Source organism: Bos mutus, chromosome 18 (assembly GCF_027580195.1).
Source record: "Bos mutus isolate GX-2022 chromosome 18, NWIPB_WYAK_1.1, whole genome shotgun sequence".
Taxonomy (NCBI): domain Eukaryota; kingdom Metazoa; phylum Chordata; class Mammalia; order Artiodactyla; family Bovidae; genus Bos; species Bos mutus.
The window spans coordinates 16,778,815-16,792,928 of NC_091634.1; the positions used below are offsets into that span (position 1 = coordinate 16,778,815).

A 14,114-nucleotide genomic window follows, 5' to 3' on the forward strand; every position below is an offset into this window, starting at 1 on the left:
TCCTCCACCTCCCTCCCCGGAAGTGGGCTGACCCAGGTGCGCTCCTGCCCAGAGGGTTGGAACCAAGTGACCAGCCCGCCGGGAGGGCGGTTGAAGACCAGGGATCGCGGTCCGGCCCTCTCCTGCTTTGGTCATGCCGGGCAGAGTGTGAATCACGAGAACAGAGACTCAACGGCGTTGATTCACCTGTTGAGAGAGGCGGGGCGCGCCGCGCACCTGTTCCCTCTCTTCCCACACCCCTCTCCTCGGCTGGCGATGGACCCGCCTAGGTACACACCACGGGGAGGGGCGAATCTGAGCGAGCTTTGGGCTGGAAGAGGCCTGTTAGTTGCCGCGCTTGACTTTGCCACTAACCCTGGGGGTCCTCCCGTCACAGGGGACGGAGGCGCCGCAGCCCTCGCGCGCCTTCCACTTAGGTGATATGAACAACCGAGCCAAATTCTCGGAAAGGAAGTCTGCCGCCTTTAGGGAACTCCCGAGGGGAATCGAGCCCAGGAAAAGTTGGAATTCTACTTTGGAAGTTTTCTCCGCCTCTACACCCCCCCATTCCTAACTCTTGGTTTGGCCTCCGGGAGTCTACCGCCCCAGGGTCAGGCCTCCGGAAACTATGGCTCTTAAAGGGGCCGAGCGAAGGCATGGGACTAGGGACGGGTTTCCGCCTAAGGATTCCTAGAGACTGGGCCACCTGCGCCGAGGGCGGGGCGGGCGAGGCCAGGCTCCTGGAATGCGAGGCGCTCACGCGGCTCTGTTGCCGCCCGATGGCGGCTAGGGGAAATTCATCTGGGGAACGAAGAGCTTCTGAAGAGACTCCCCGAGAGGCAGGTTAGGTACCCAGGGATGCTTTGTTCGACGGATCTTCTTAAAATCCAAGTTGGATCCCGACCCTCTGCTCAAAACTTTCCCAAGACTCCCTTTCCCAGCAGAAGTGGCCTGATCCCTCTCTGAACCTCTGCACTCACCCCGTGGCTTACTCAACTCAGCGTTCGGGAATGACTCACCCTCCCAGTTCAGGCCCCTTGCCTTCACTATTTTGGGAACACCTTCCCCTCAGTTATCCACCTGATCCTCCACATCCTTTAGGGCTTTACTTAAAGGTCACTTTTGCGGTGACACCTTCCCTGACCACTTGTATAAAATTTCAACCTCACATGCCTCGGTCCACCCACTTCTTTTTTTTTTTTTTTTTTTTTTAATTGTGGTAAAATATACATACCATAAGATAGTTTAATCATTTGCGAGGATACAATTCAGTGGCAGTAATTACATTCACATGGTTGTGTACTCATAACCACTGCGTGCCTGCTAAGGTGCTTCAGCCCTGTCCGGCTCTTTGTGACCCTATGGACCGTAGCCCACCAGGTTCCTCTGTCCATGGGATTCTCCAGGCAAGCATACTGGAGTGGGTTGCCATGCCCTCCTCCAGGGAATCTTCCCAAATCTTCCCAATCTGTCTCTTATGTCTTCTGCATTGGCAGGTAAGTTCTTTACCACTAGCTCCGACTGGGAAGCCCACTCATAAGCACTAGGTATACCCTAATCTTTTCATCACCCCCAATATAAATTCTGTACCTATTAAACAATAACTCCCCATTCCCACCTGCCCCCAGCCCCTGGTAACCTCTGTCCTACTTTCTTTCTCTATCAAATTGCCTATTCTAGGTACCTCATTTAAGTGGAATCAATGACATTTGACCCCTGTGTCTGGCTCATTTCACTACATATGTTTCAAGATACATATAGCATATATAGCATATATAAATATGCTATATATAAATACATATATAGCATATGTAGCATATATAAAAATCAAGATTTCTCCCGTTTAAGTTACTGAAAATATGCAGTGTTCTTAATATTAGCAAATGTTAGTTGAGGTAATTTAAATAGTTCAATTATGCAGCTTAAATTTGAGCTGTGGCTTATATGACACATGTTGTTTGTATACATTGTTTCTAATTATCTTATATGGTTTAAAAATCCTACCTCTAAAAGAAATTCAGAAAATTCGCCTCATGTAGGTACTTTGACCCCCCCTGAGAAATGTACACTTGTATCAGTATTGAATTTTCACCAATGCTCCAATAAAAGGAAGTTGTTGTTTAGTCAGTAAGTCCCATCTGACTCTTTTGTGACCCCATGGACTGTAACCCTCCAGGTTCCTCTGTCCATGGAATTTCCCAGGCAGGTATACTGGAGTGGGTTGGCATTTCCTTCTCCAGGGGATCTTCCCAACCCAGGGATTGAACTTGTGTCTCCTGCATTGGCAGGTGGATTCTTTACTGCTGAGTCACCAGGGAAGCCCATAAGGAAGTTCAGTTCAGTTCAGTCGCTCAGTTATGTCCAACTCTTTGCGACCCCATAAATCGCAGCACGCCAGGCCTCCCTGTCCATCACCAGCTCCCAGAGTTCACTCAAACTCATGTCCATTGAGTCGGTGATGCCATCCAGCCATCTCATCCTCTGTCGTCCCCTTTTCCTCCTGCCCCCAATCCCTCCCAGCATCAGAGTCTTTTCCAGTGAGTCAACTCTTCGCATGAGGTGGCCAAAGTACTGGAGTTTCAGTTTTAGCATCATTCCTTCCAAAGAACACCCAGGGCTGATCTCCTTTAGAATGGACTGGTTGGATCTCTGTACAGTCCAAGGGACTCTCAAGAGTCTTCTCCAACACCACAGTTCAAAAGCATCAATTTTTCGGTGCTCAGCTTTCTTCACAGTCCAACTCTCACATCCATACATGACCATTGGAAAAGCCATTACTAATTTCAAATAAAATGAAGTTTTATTTTCAAAGAAAACAAAATTTCTTTTCTTTTTATGGCTGAATAGTATTTCATTGTATATATACACACACATGATACTATATGCATCTACTTCTGTTGTTAGATACTTGGGTGTTTTCCACCTTTTGCTTATTGTTAACAATGCTGCTGTGAGCACTGGTATACAGATATTTTCTTTCGATCCTTTTGGATTTATACCTAGGAGTGGGATTACCAGTTCATAGAAAATTTGAATTTTTAAACATGAAGAACCTCCAAATAGTTTTCCATATCCATGCACCTTTTACATTCCCACCAGCAATGCACAAGGGTTCACATCCTCACCTACACTTGTTTTTATCTTTCTCTTTTTAAATTTTTATTGGAATATAGTTGATTTTACAACGTTGTGTTAGTTTCAGGTATACAGGAAAATAAATCAGTTATACATAGATCCACTCTTTTTTTTTTATTATTTTCCCAAATAGATCATTACAGAGTATTGGGTAGAATTCTGTGTGCTGTACAACAGGTCCTTATTAGTAATCTGTTTTATATATAGCAGTATGTATATGCCCTGCTGATCGCCCAGTTTATCCCTCCTTTTAGAACCATAGATTTGTTTCCTACATCTGTGACTCTGTTTCTTTTGTAAATAAGTCCACTTATATCTTTTGTTTTTAGATTCCACATATAAGCCATAGGATATTTGTCTTTGTCTGACTTCACTCCGTTTATCTCTTTTCTTGATTAGAGCCTTCCTAGTTAGCATAAAGTGGCATCTCATCGGGCTTCTGATATGCATTTCCCTAATGACCTCAAGCATCTTTTCGTCTACTTCTTGGCCATTTGTATGTCTTCTGTGAAGAAGTATCTATTTCAGACATCTCCCCATTTTTGACTTGTGTTGTTTGGTTTCCTGTTGTTGAATTGTAGGAGTTTGTTTTGCCATGCAAAACACAGCTTGCAGGATCTCAGTTCCCTGACCTTGGCCTGAAAGCCCAGAATCCTAACCACTAGCCACCAGGGAACTCCCTGTAGGAGTTCCAGGAGCTCTTTTTAATATTCTGAATATTAATCCTTCATCAGATATATAATTTGCAAATATTTGTTCCTATTCTATCAATTTTCTTTTCACTTTCTTGTTAGTGTCCTTTGATTCACAAAAATTCTGAATTTAATGAAGTTTAGTTTATCTATTTTTTTTGGTTGCTTGTGCTTTTGGTGTCATGTCTGTGAAAATGTTGCTGTATCCAAGGTCATGAATATTTTCACCAGTGTTTTTCTGAGAGTTTAATAGTTTTAGCTCTTAAGTTAGGTCTTTGATCAATTTTAAATTATTTTTTTATATATGGTATAAGGTAAGTGTATAACTTAATTCTTTTGTATGTGATTATCCAGTTTTCCCATCACTATTAAAAAGATTGTCCTTTACCCACTAATTGATCTTGACACCCTTGCCAAAAAATCAATTGACCATATATATAAGGGTTTATTTCTGGGTTTTCTATTCTATTCCATTGGTCTATATGTCTACACTTATGCCAGAGCCATACTGTTTTAATTTCTGTAGCTTTGTAGTAAGTTTTGAAGTTGGGATGTGTAAGTCCTTGAACTTTATTCTTTTTCAAGATTATTTGGGTTGTTAAGGGTCCAGTGCAATTCTATACAAAAGATTTGCTTCCATTTCTTTGAAAAAGTCTATTGGAATTTTTTTAGGCAGCATGTTGAACCCGCAGATTGCTTTGGGCACTGTTGACATCTTAACAGTTTTAAGTCTTTCTATTCACTCATGAACACAGAATCTCTTTCATTTATTTAAATATTCTTTAATTTCTATTAGCAATCTTTTGTAGTTTCAGCATACAAATCTTTCACCTACGTGATTAGATTTGTTCCTAAACATTTACTTCTTTAATCACAGGTGCCATTGTAAAATAAAATTGTTAATTAACAATTTAATAAAATTTCCTCTTGGTATTGTTCAATACTGGTGTATAAAAACACAATGGATTTTTGAATGTTAATCTTGTACCCTGCAACTTTGCTGAGTTCAATTGTTAGTGGATTCTTTTTGATTTTCTATATGTAGAATCATGTCATCTGAGATTAGGGATAGTTTTACCCCTTCCTTTCCAATTTGGGTGCCTTTTACTTCTTTTTCTCATTTGATTGCTGTGGTTGGGACTTCCAGCACCAAGTTGAATAGCAGTGGTGAAAGTTGGCATCCTTGTCTATTTCCTGGTCATAGGTGGAAAGCTTTCAGTCTTTAACCATTGTGAATGATGGTTTTTTAAATTTTCATAATACCCTTTATCATGTTGAGGAATTTTCCCTTTATTTTTAGTTTCCAGGAGTTTTTGTCATTAAAGAATGTTGGAGTTTGTCAATTGTCTTTTCCTTATCAACTGAGACAATCACATGATTTCCCCTCTTCATTCTATCAGCATGATGTATTACATTGGTTGATTTCCTTATGTTTAATCACCCTTACATTCCTGCATAAATCTCACTTGGTCATGACTTCTGCCATTTTGCTATTTGTTTTCTCTATGCCGTATTGCTTTTTAGTCCGTCATTGCCCCATTACTCCCTTGCTTTGTTTAGTTAATGTTTTTGTAGTGAAATATTTTGATTCCCTTCTCATTTCCTGTTGTGTATATTCTATGGCTATTTCCTTTGTGGTTACCATGGGATGACTTTACATACAGTTTCCTAAATTTATAACACTTCAGTTTGAATTTATACCTGATTAACTTAATAGTGGGCTTCCTAGGTGGTTCAGTGGTAAAGAATCCACCTGCCAATCAGGAGACACGAGTTCAATCTCTGGATCAGGAATATCCCATGGAGAAGGAAATGGCAACCCACTCCAGTATTCTTGCCTGGGAAATCCCATGGACAGAGGAGCCTGGTAGGCTATAGTCCATGGGGTCGCAGAAGAGTTGGACACAACTGAGCAAATGAATGACAACAACTTTAATAGCATGTAAAAACGCTGCTCCTATACATCTCCATCATCTCCTTTCCATTATTAAGGTCACAAACTATACCTTTATACATTGTTTTCCCAATTACAAAGGTTAATAAATTTTTATGCTTTTTAAGTCATGTAGACAAACTAAAATTGGATTTTAGTATAATAATGTTAGCTTTTATAATTGTCCATGTATTTATAACTACTGGAGACTTTTATTTTTTCAAGTAATTTCAAGTTACTGTCCAGCATCCTTTCATTTCAAACTAAAGGAGTCTTTTTTGGATTTCTTGCAGGCAAGTCTAATGGTAACAAACTCTCTAAGCTTTTGCTTATTTGGCTATGTTTTTACTTCTCCCTCATTGTTGAAGGACAGTTTTGCCGGTTATAGAATTCCTGGTTGAAGGTCATCTATGATCTTTTCTGAGCTTGCATCTTCCCCTGGGTTTGTACAATGACTTTCTAAATCCCCATGTATTGTGTATGTATCAGTTGTTTTTGAATGTCCTAATCCTTAAATGTCTGGCTCCCAATAGCAGGGAAAGGGGAGAAAACCCAGCTCTCCCTTTACATTTCTGGGAAGTCACATTAGCCAGTGGAGCTTGAAACAATGATGTCCTGCCTTTATGCCTGCGTATCTGTGATCAGAAGCAGTAATCAGCAATCAGAACACGAAACCCTGACATTTGGAGCTCCTTATTGCCCGTCCCTCAATGATGACAGCTTTTTCACTCTCCTCTTTATCCTCATCATGAAGCCCTTTAGCTCCTCTTTGCAAGAGTGAAAAAGTTGGCTTAATAAAACTAAAAGTTTTATTTTTGGACTCTGTGGGAGAGGGAGAGGGTGGGATGATTTGGGAGAATGGCATTGAAACATGTATAATATCACATAAGAAATGAATCGCCAGTCCAGGTTCGATGCAGGATACAGGATGCTTGGGGCTGGTGCACTGGGATGACCCAGAGGGATGGTATGGGGAGGGAGGTGGGAGGGGGGTTCAGGATTGGGAACACGTGTACACCCGTGACGGATTCATGTTGATGTATGGCAAAACCAATACAATATTGTAAAGTAATTAGCCTCCAATTAAAATAAATAAATTCAAATTTAAAAAAAAGAACTAAGTGAAAAAAAAATTAAACTAAAAACAAAACTTTTAATAAAACTAAAAGTTGGCTTAATAAAACAGCATTCATAAAACTAAGATCATGGATTCTGGTCCCATCATTTCATGGTAAATAGAAGGGGAAAAAGTGGAAATGGTGACAGATTTAATTTTCTTGGGCTCCAGTATCACTGTGGATGGTGATTGTAGCCACGAAATTAAAAGATGCTTGCTCCTTGGAAGAAATGCTATAACAAACCTGCTGCTGCTGCTGCTAAGTCGCATCAGTTGTGTCTGACTCTGTGCAACCCTATGGATGGAAGCCCACCAGGCTCCCCCGTCCCTGGGATTCTCCAGGCAGGAATACTGGAGTGGGGTGCCATTGCCTTCTCCATAACAAACCTAGACAGCATATTAAAAAGCAGAGACATCACTTTGCCGACAAAGGTCCATACACTCAAAGCTAGAATTTTTCCAGTAGCTGTTGTACAGATGTGAGAGTTGGACTATAAAGAAGGCTGAGCACCAAAGAACTGATGTTTTAGAATTGTGGTACTGGAGAAGACTGTTGAGAGTCCCCTGGACTGCAAGGAGATCAAACCAGTCAATCCTAAAGGAAATCAACCCTGAATATTTACTGGAAGGACTGATGCTAAAGCTCGAATAGTTTAGCCACCTGATGTGAAGAGCCAACTCATTTGAAAAGACCCTGATGCTGGAAAAGATTGAGGGCAGGAGGAGAATGGGATAATGAGATGAGATGGTTGGATGGCATCACCGACTCAATGGACATGAGTTTGAGCAAACGCTGGGAGATGGTGAAGGACAGGGAAGCCTGGCTTGGTCGCAAAGAGTCAGACATGACTTAGTGACTGAACAATGAACAGCAAACAATAATCACACATAATCATATATAAAATGAGCACTTTATATATACAATATCTCATCAAACCCTCGTAAGAGCCCTGTGTAGCCATTAAAATCCCTATTTTGAAAATGAGGAAACTGAGGTTCACAGCGAGAGAGCCTTTTGACCAGGCCTTCATTTCAGGAAGAGACTTTGTTGCAGCTCCACAAATATGTGAGAAAGAAAAACGGCCCTTGGTAGCTGGCAGCTGACCTGACACTAGTAATGGGATGTGGTATTTCTAGAAATTGTCCCAGAACTCACAGGTAGGTCATCGAACATAAACAATTTCATAGAACATCAACATCACACAAAATCTCTCTGTGACTGTGATGAACCAAGACAAAAACAAGATCACTCCATAATCATGTCTGAACACAGACAATTAGGAACAATGTCCATGCCACAGAAGACCAAACATCTCCCTTTCCTGTTCTTACCTTCTAGATAAGGTAGAAGTACTTCCATTTCCTGACAACACCCAATTCAAAGAAAATCTCCACTTCTTTGAAAGTGAAAGTGAAAGTGAAGTTGCTGAGTCATGTCCGACTCTTAGCCACCCCATGGACTACAGCTCACCAGGCCCTCCGTCCATGGGATTTTCCAGGCAAGAGTACTGGAGTGGGGTGCCATTGCCTTCTCCGTTAACAGCGGCAAGGCATATTATATTTACTTGAAGCTGGTATACTTGGTGACAGCCTTAGTGCCCTCAGACACTGCGTGCTTGAACTCCTGCCCAAATCACATAAAACAAGCCCAAATTCTACAAGTCTTTTCTTACACTTTCTTACTGAAATGTTGTACCATTCCTATGGTGTGCACCTTCCCTTACTGAAGTTAGTCAACAAATCCAACTTTCTTCAGCCACAAGTGTGTTCCTGGTCTTTGGCTAAACTGCATTCACACATGCCAAACATGTTTCCACCTCAAGACCTTTGTGTGTGCTATGTGCTTAGTCCAGACTTTGCTTCCTCTGGCTCATCTTACCTGGGTCTGCTCAAATGTCACTTCTTCAAAGAGCCCTTCCATCCCATTTAAAATTGTCACTGTAGGGACTTCCCTGGCGGTCCAGTGGCTAAGACTCTGCACTCCCAATGTAGGGGGCCCAGGTTCGATCCCCAGTCAGGGAACTAGATCCCACATTGCTGCAACCAAGAGTTTGCATGCCTCAACTAAAGATCCAGCATGTCACAATGAAGACTGAAGATCCTGCATACTGCGACTAAAAATTCAGTGCAGCCCAATAAGTAGAAAAAAATGTTTTTTAAAGTCACTGTATTCGTTTACTAGAGCTGCTGTAACAAATGCCACAGACTGGATTACCTAAACAGCAGAAATTTGATTCTTTTCAGTTCTGGGGGCTAGAAGTCGAAGATCAAGGTGTTGGCAGAGTTGGTTTCACTCTGAGACTTCTCTCTTTGGCTTCCAGAGTTCAGTTCACTTCAGTCGCTCAGTTATGTTCGACTCTTTGTGACCCCATGGACTGCAGCACACCAGGCCTCCCTGACTATCACCAACTCCCAGAGTTTACCCAGACTCATGTCCATTGAGTCCGTGATGCCATCCAACCATCTCATCCTGTTATTCCCTTCTCCTCCTGCCTTCAATCCTTCCCAGCATCAGGGTCTTTTCCAATGAGTCAGCTCTTCACATCAGGTGGCCAAAATATTGGAGTTTCAGCTTCAACATCAGTCCTTCCATTGAACACTCAGGACTGATCTCCTTTAGGATGGACTGGTTGAATCTCCTTGCAGTCCAAGGAATTCTCAAGAATCTTCTCCAACACCACAGTTCAAAAGCATCAATTCTACAGCGCTCAGCTTTCTTTATAGTCCAACTCTCACATCCATACATGACTACTGGAAAAACCATAGCCTTGACTAGACGAACATTTGTTGGCAAAGTAATGTCTCTGCTTTTCAATATGCTATCTAGGTTAGTCATAACTTTCCTGCCAAAGAGTAAGCATCTTTTAATTTCATGGCTGCAATCACCATCTGGAGTGATTTTGGAGCCCAAAAAAATGAAGTCTGCCGTTGTTTCCGCATCTATTTGCCATGAAGTGATGGGACCGGATGCCATGATATTCGTTTTCTGAATGTTGAGCTTTAAGCCAACTTTTTCACTCTCCTCTTTCACTTTCATCAAGAGGCTCTTTAGTTCTTCTTCACTTTCTGCCATAAGGGTGGTGTCATCTGCATATCTGAGGTTATTGATATTTCTCCTGGAAATCTTGATTCCAGTTTGTGCTTCATCCAGCCCAGCATTTCTCATGATGTACTCTGCATATAAGTTAAATAAACAGGGTGACAATATATAGCCTTGATGTACTCCTTTTCCTATTTGGAACCAGTCTATTATTCCATGTCCAATTCTAACTGTTGCTTCCAGACCTGCATACACATTTCTCGAGAGGCAAGTCAGGTGGTCTTGTATTCTCATCTCTTTCAGAATTTTCCACAGTTTGTTGTGATCCACACAGTCAAAGGCTTTGGCATAGTCAATAAAGCAGAAATAGATGTTTTTCTGGAACTCTCTTGCTTTTTCCATGATCCAGCGGATGTTGGCAATTTGTTCTCTGGTTCCTCTGTCTTTTCTAAATGCACCTTGAACATCTGGAAGTTCACGGTTCACGTATTGCTGAAGCCTGGCTTGGAGAATTTTGAGCATTACTTTGCTAGCATGTGAGATGAGTGCAATTGTACGATAGTTTGAACATTCTTTGGCATTGCCTTTCTTTGGGATTGGAATGAAAACTGGCCTTTTCCAGTCCTGTGACCACTGCTGAGTTTTCCAAATTTGCTGGCATATTGAGTGCAGCACTTTCACAGCATCATCTTTCAGGATTTGAAATAGCTCAACTGGAATTCCATCACCTCCACTAGCTTTGTTCATAGGGATGCTTTCTAAGGCCCACTTGACTTCACATTCCAGGATGTCTGGCTGTAGGTGAGGGATCACACCATCGTGATCATCTGGGTCATGAAGATTTTTTTTGGTACAGTTCTCTGTGTATTCTTGCCACCTCTTCTTAATATCTTCTGCTTCTGCTAGGTCCATACCATTTCTGTCCTTTATTGAGCCCATCTTTGCATGAAATGTTACCTTTGTATCTCCAATTTTCTTGAAGAGATCTCTAGTCTTTCCATTCTATTTCTTTGCACTGTTTTCCTCTATTTCTTTGCACTGATTACTGAGGAAGGCTTTCTTATCTCTCCTTGCTATTCTTTGGAATGCTGCTTTCAAATGGGTATATCTTTCCGTTTCTCCTTTGTTTTTCACTTTTCTTCTTTTCATTATTTGTAAGGCCTCCTCAGAGAGCCATTATGCTTTTTTGCATTTCTTTTTCTTGGGGATGGTCTTGATCCCTGTCTCCTGTACACTGTCATGAACCTCCATCCATAGTTCATCAGTCACTCTATCTATCAGATCTAGTCCCTTAAATCTACTTCCCACTTCCACTGTATAATTGTAAGGGATTTGATTTAGGTCATACCTGAATGGTCTAGTGGTTTTCCCTACTTTCTTCAGTTTAAGTCTGAATTTGGCAATAAGGAGTTCATGATCTGAGCAAGATACACACAAGAACTATACAAAAAAGATCTTCACAAAAGATCTACAAAAAAGATGATCCAACATCCGCTGGATCATCAAAAAAGCAAGAGAGTTCCAGAAAACATCTATTTCTGCTTTATTGACTATGCCAAAGCCTTTGACTGTGTGGATCACAATAAACTGTGGGAAATCACCAGACCACCTGACCTGCCTCTTGAGAAACCTGTATGCAGGTCAGGAAGCAACAGTTAGAACTGGACATGGAACAACAGACTGGTTCCAAATAGGGAAAGGAGTACGTCAAGGTTGTATATTGTTACCCTGCTTATTTAACTTGTATGCAGAGTACATCATGAGAAGCACTGGGCTGAAAGAAGCACAAGCTGGAATCAAGATTTCCAGGAGAAATATCAATAACCTCAGATATGCAGATGATACCACCCTTATGGCAGAAAGTGAAGAACTAAAGAGCCTCTTGATGAAAGTGAAAGAGGAGAGCGAAGAAGTTGGCTTAAAGCTCAACATTCAGAAAACGAAGATCATGGCATCCGGTCCCATCACTTCATGGCAAATAGATGGGGAAACAATGGAATCAGTGGCTGACTTTATTTTGGGGGGCTCCAAAATCATTCCAGATGGTGATTGCAGCCATGAAATTAAAAGATGCTTACTCTTTGGCAGGAAAGTTATGACCAACCTAGACAGCATATTAAAAAGCAGAGACATTACTTTGTCAACAAAAGTCCGTCTAGTCAAGGCTATGGTTTATCCAGTAGTCATGTGAGAGTTGGACTGTAAAGAAAGCTGAGTGCTGAAGAACTAATGCTTTTGAACTGTGGTGTTGGAGAAGACTCTTGAGAGTCCGTTGGACTGCAAGGAGATCCAACCAGTCCATCCTAAGGGAAATCAGTCCTGGGTATTCATGGAAAGACTGATGTTGAAGCTGATACTCTAATATTTTGGCCACCTGATGTGAAGAGCTGACCCATTTGAAAAGACCCTGATGTTGGGAAAGATTGAAGGTGGGAGGAGAAAGGGACAACAGAGGATGAGATGGTTGGATGGCATCACCGACTCAATGGACATGAGTTTGGGTAGACTGTGGGAGTTGGTGACGGACAGGGAGTCCTGGTGTGCTGTGGTTCATGGCATCGCAAGGAGTCGGACACGACTGAGCCAGTGAACTGAACTGATCTGAGCCGTAGTCAGCTCCCGGTCTTGGTTTTGCTGACTGTATAGAGCTTCTCCATCTTTGACTGCAAAGAATATGATCAATCTGATTTTGGCATTGACCATCTGGTGATGTCCACATGTAGAGTTTTCTCTTGTGTTGTTGGACGAGGGTGTTTGCTATGATTAGTGCATTCTCTTGGCAAAATTCTACGAGCCTTTGCCTTGCTGTACTCCAAGGCCAAATTTGCCTGTTACTCCAGGTGTTTCTTGACTTCCTACTTTTGCATTCCAGTCCCCTATAATGAAAAGGATATCTTTTTTGGGTGTTAGTTCTAAAAGGTCTTGTAGGTCTTCATAGAATCATTCAACTTCAGCTTCTTCAGCATTACTGGTTAGGTCATAGACTTGGATTACCATGATACTGAATGGTTTGCCTTGGAAATGAACAGAGATCATTCTGTTGTTTTTGAGATTGCACCCAAGTACTGCATTTCAGACTCTTGTTGACTATGAGGGCTACTCCATTTCTTCTAAGGGACTCTTGCCCACATTAGTAGATATGATGGTCATCTGAGTTAAATTCAACCATTCCAGTCCAGTTTAGTTCGCTGATTCCTTAAATGTCGACGTTCACTCTTGCCGTCTCCTGTTTGATCACTTTCAGTTTGCCTTGATTCATGGACATAACATTCCAGGTTCCTATGCAATATTGCTCTTTATAGCATCAGACCTTGCTTCCATCACCAGTCACATCCACAACTGGGTGTTATTTTTGCTTTGGCTCTGTCTCTTCATTCTTTCTGGAGTTATTTCTCCACTGATCTCCATCCAGTAGCATGTTGGGCACCTACCGACCTGGGGAGTTTATCTTTCAGTGTCATATCTTTTTCCCTTTTCATACTGTTCATGGGGTTCTCAAGGCAAGAATACTGAAGTGGTTTACCATTTTCTTCTCCAGTGGGCCACATTTTGTCAGAACTCTCCATCATGACCCGTCCGTCTTGGGTGGCCCTACATGCACGGCTCATAGTTTCATTGAGTTAGACAAGGCTGTGGTCCATGTGATTAGATTGGTTAGTCTTCTGTGATTGTGGTTTCTGTCTGTCTGCCTCTGATGCCCTTACTCAGCACCTACTGTCTTATTAGGGTTTCTCTGATCTTTGACGTGCTGCTCCAGTGCCGCACAGCCACCACTCGCTGCTCCAGCACCCTCTTTCTTACTCTGTCCTCACATGATCCTCCTTCCATCTGTGTTGTTTGTGTCTTAATCTTCTCTTCTTATAAGATGTGCATGTGTGCATGCATACTAAGCTGCTTCAGTCCTGTCCAACTCTTTGCAACCGTGTGGACTGTTGCCCGCTAGGCTCCTCTGTCTTTGGGATTCTCCAGGCAAGAATACTGGAGTGAATTGCCATGCCCTCCTCCAGGGGATCTTCCAGACCCAGGGATTGAACCTGCATCTCTTTCCTCTCCTACCTTGGCAGGAAAGTTCTTTCCCACTAGCGCCACTGGGGAACCACCTTCTTAAAATGACACTACGCATACTGGATTAAGGCCCACCCTAACAACTGCATTTAAACCTAATTACCTTGGAATTCCCTGGTGAAATCAAATCCCTGGGGACTTCCCTGGTGGTCC

General features: G+C 42.1%; 1 protein-coding gene across 1 annotated transcript in view; it reads left to right on the forward strand.

The window, feature by feature from the left end:
* The window catches only part of LOC102274571 (protein FAM187B), a 30,217-nt gene that overhangs the window by 174 nt on the left and 15,929 nt on the right, over positions 1-14,114 (forward strand). The gene's annotated exons all lie outside the window — the stretch shown is intronic.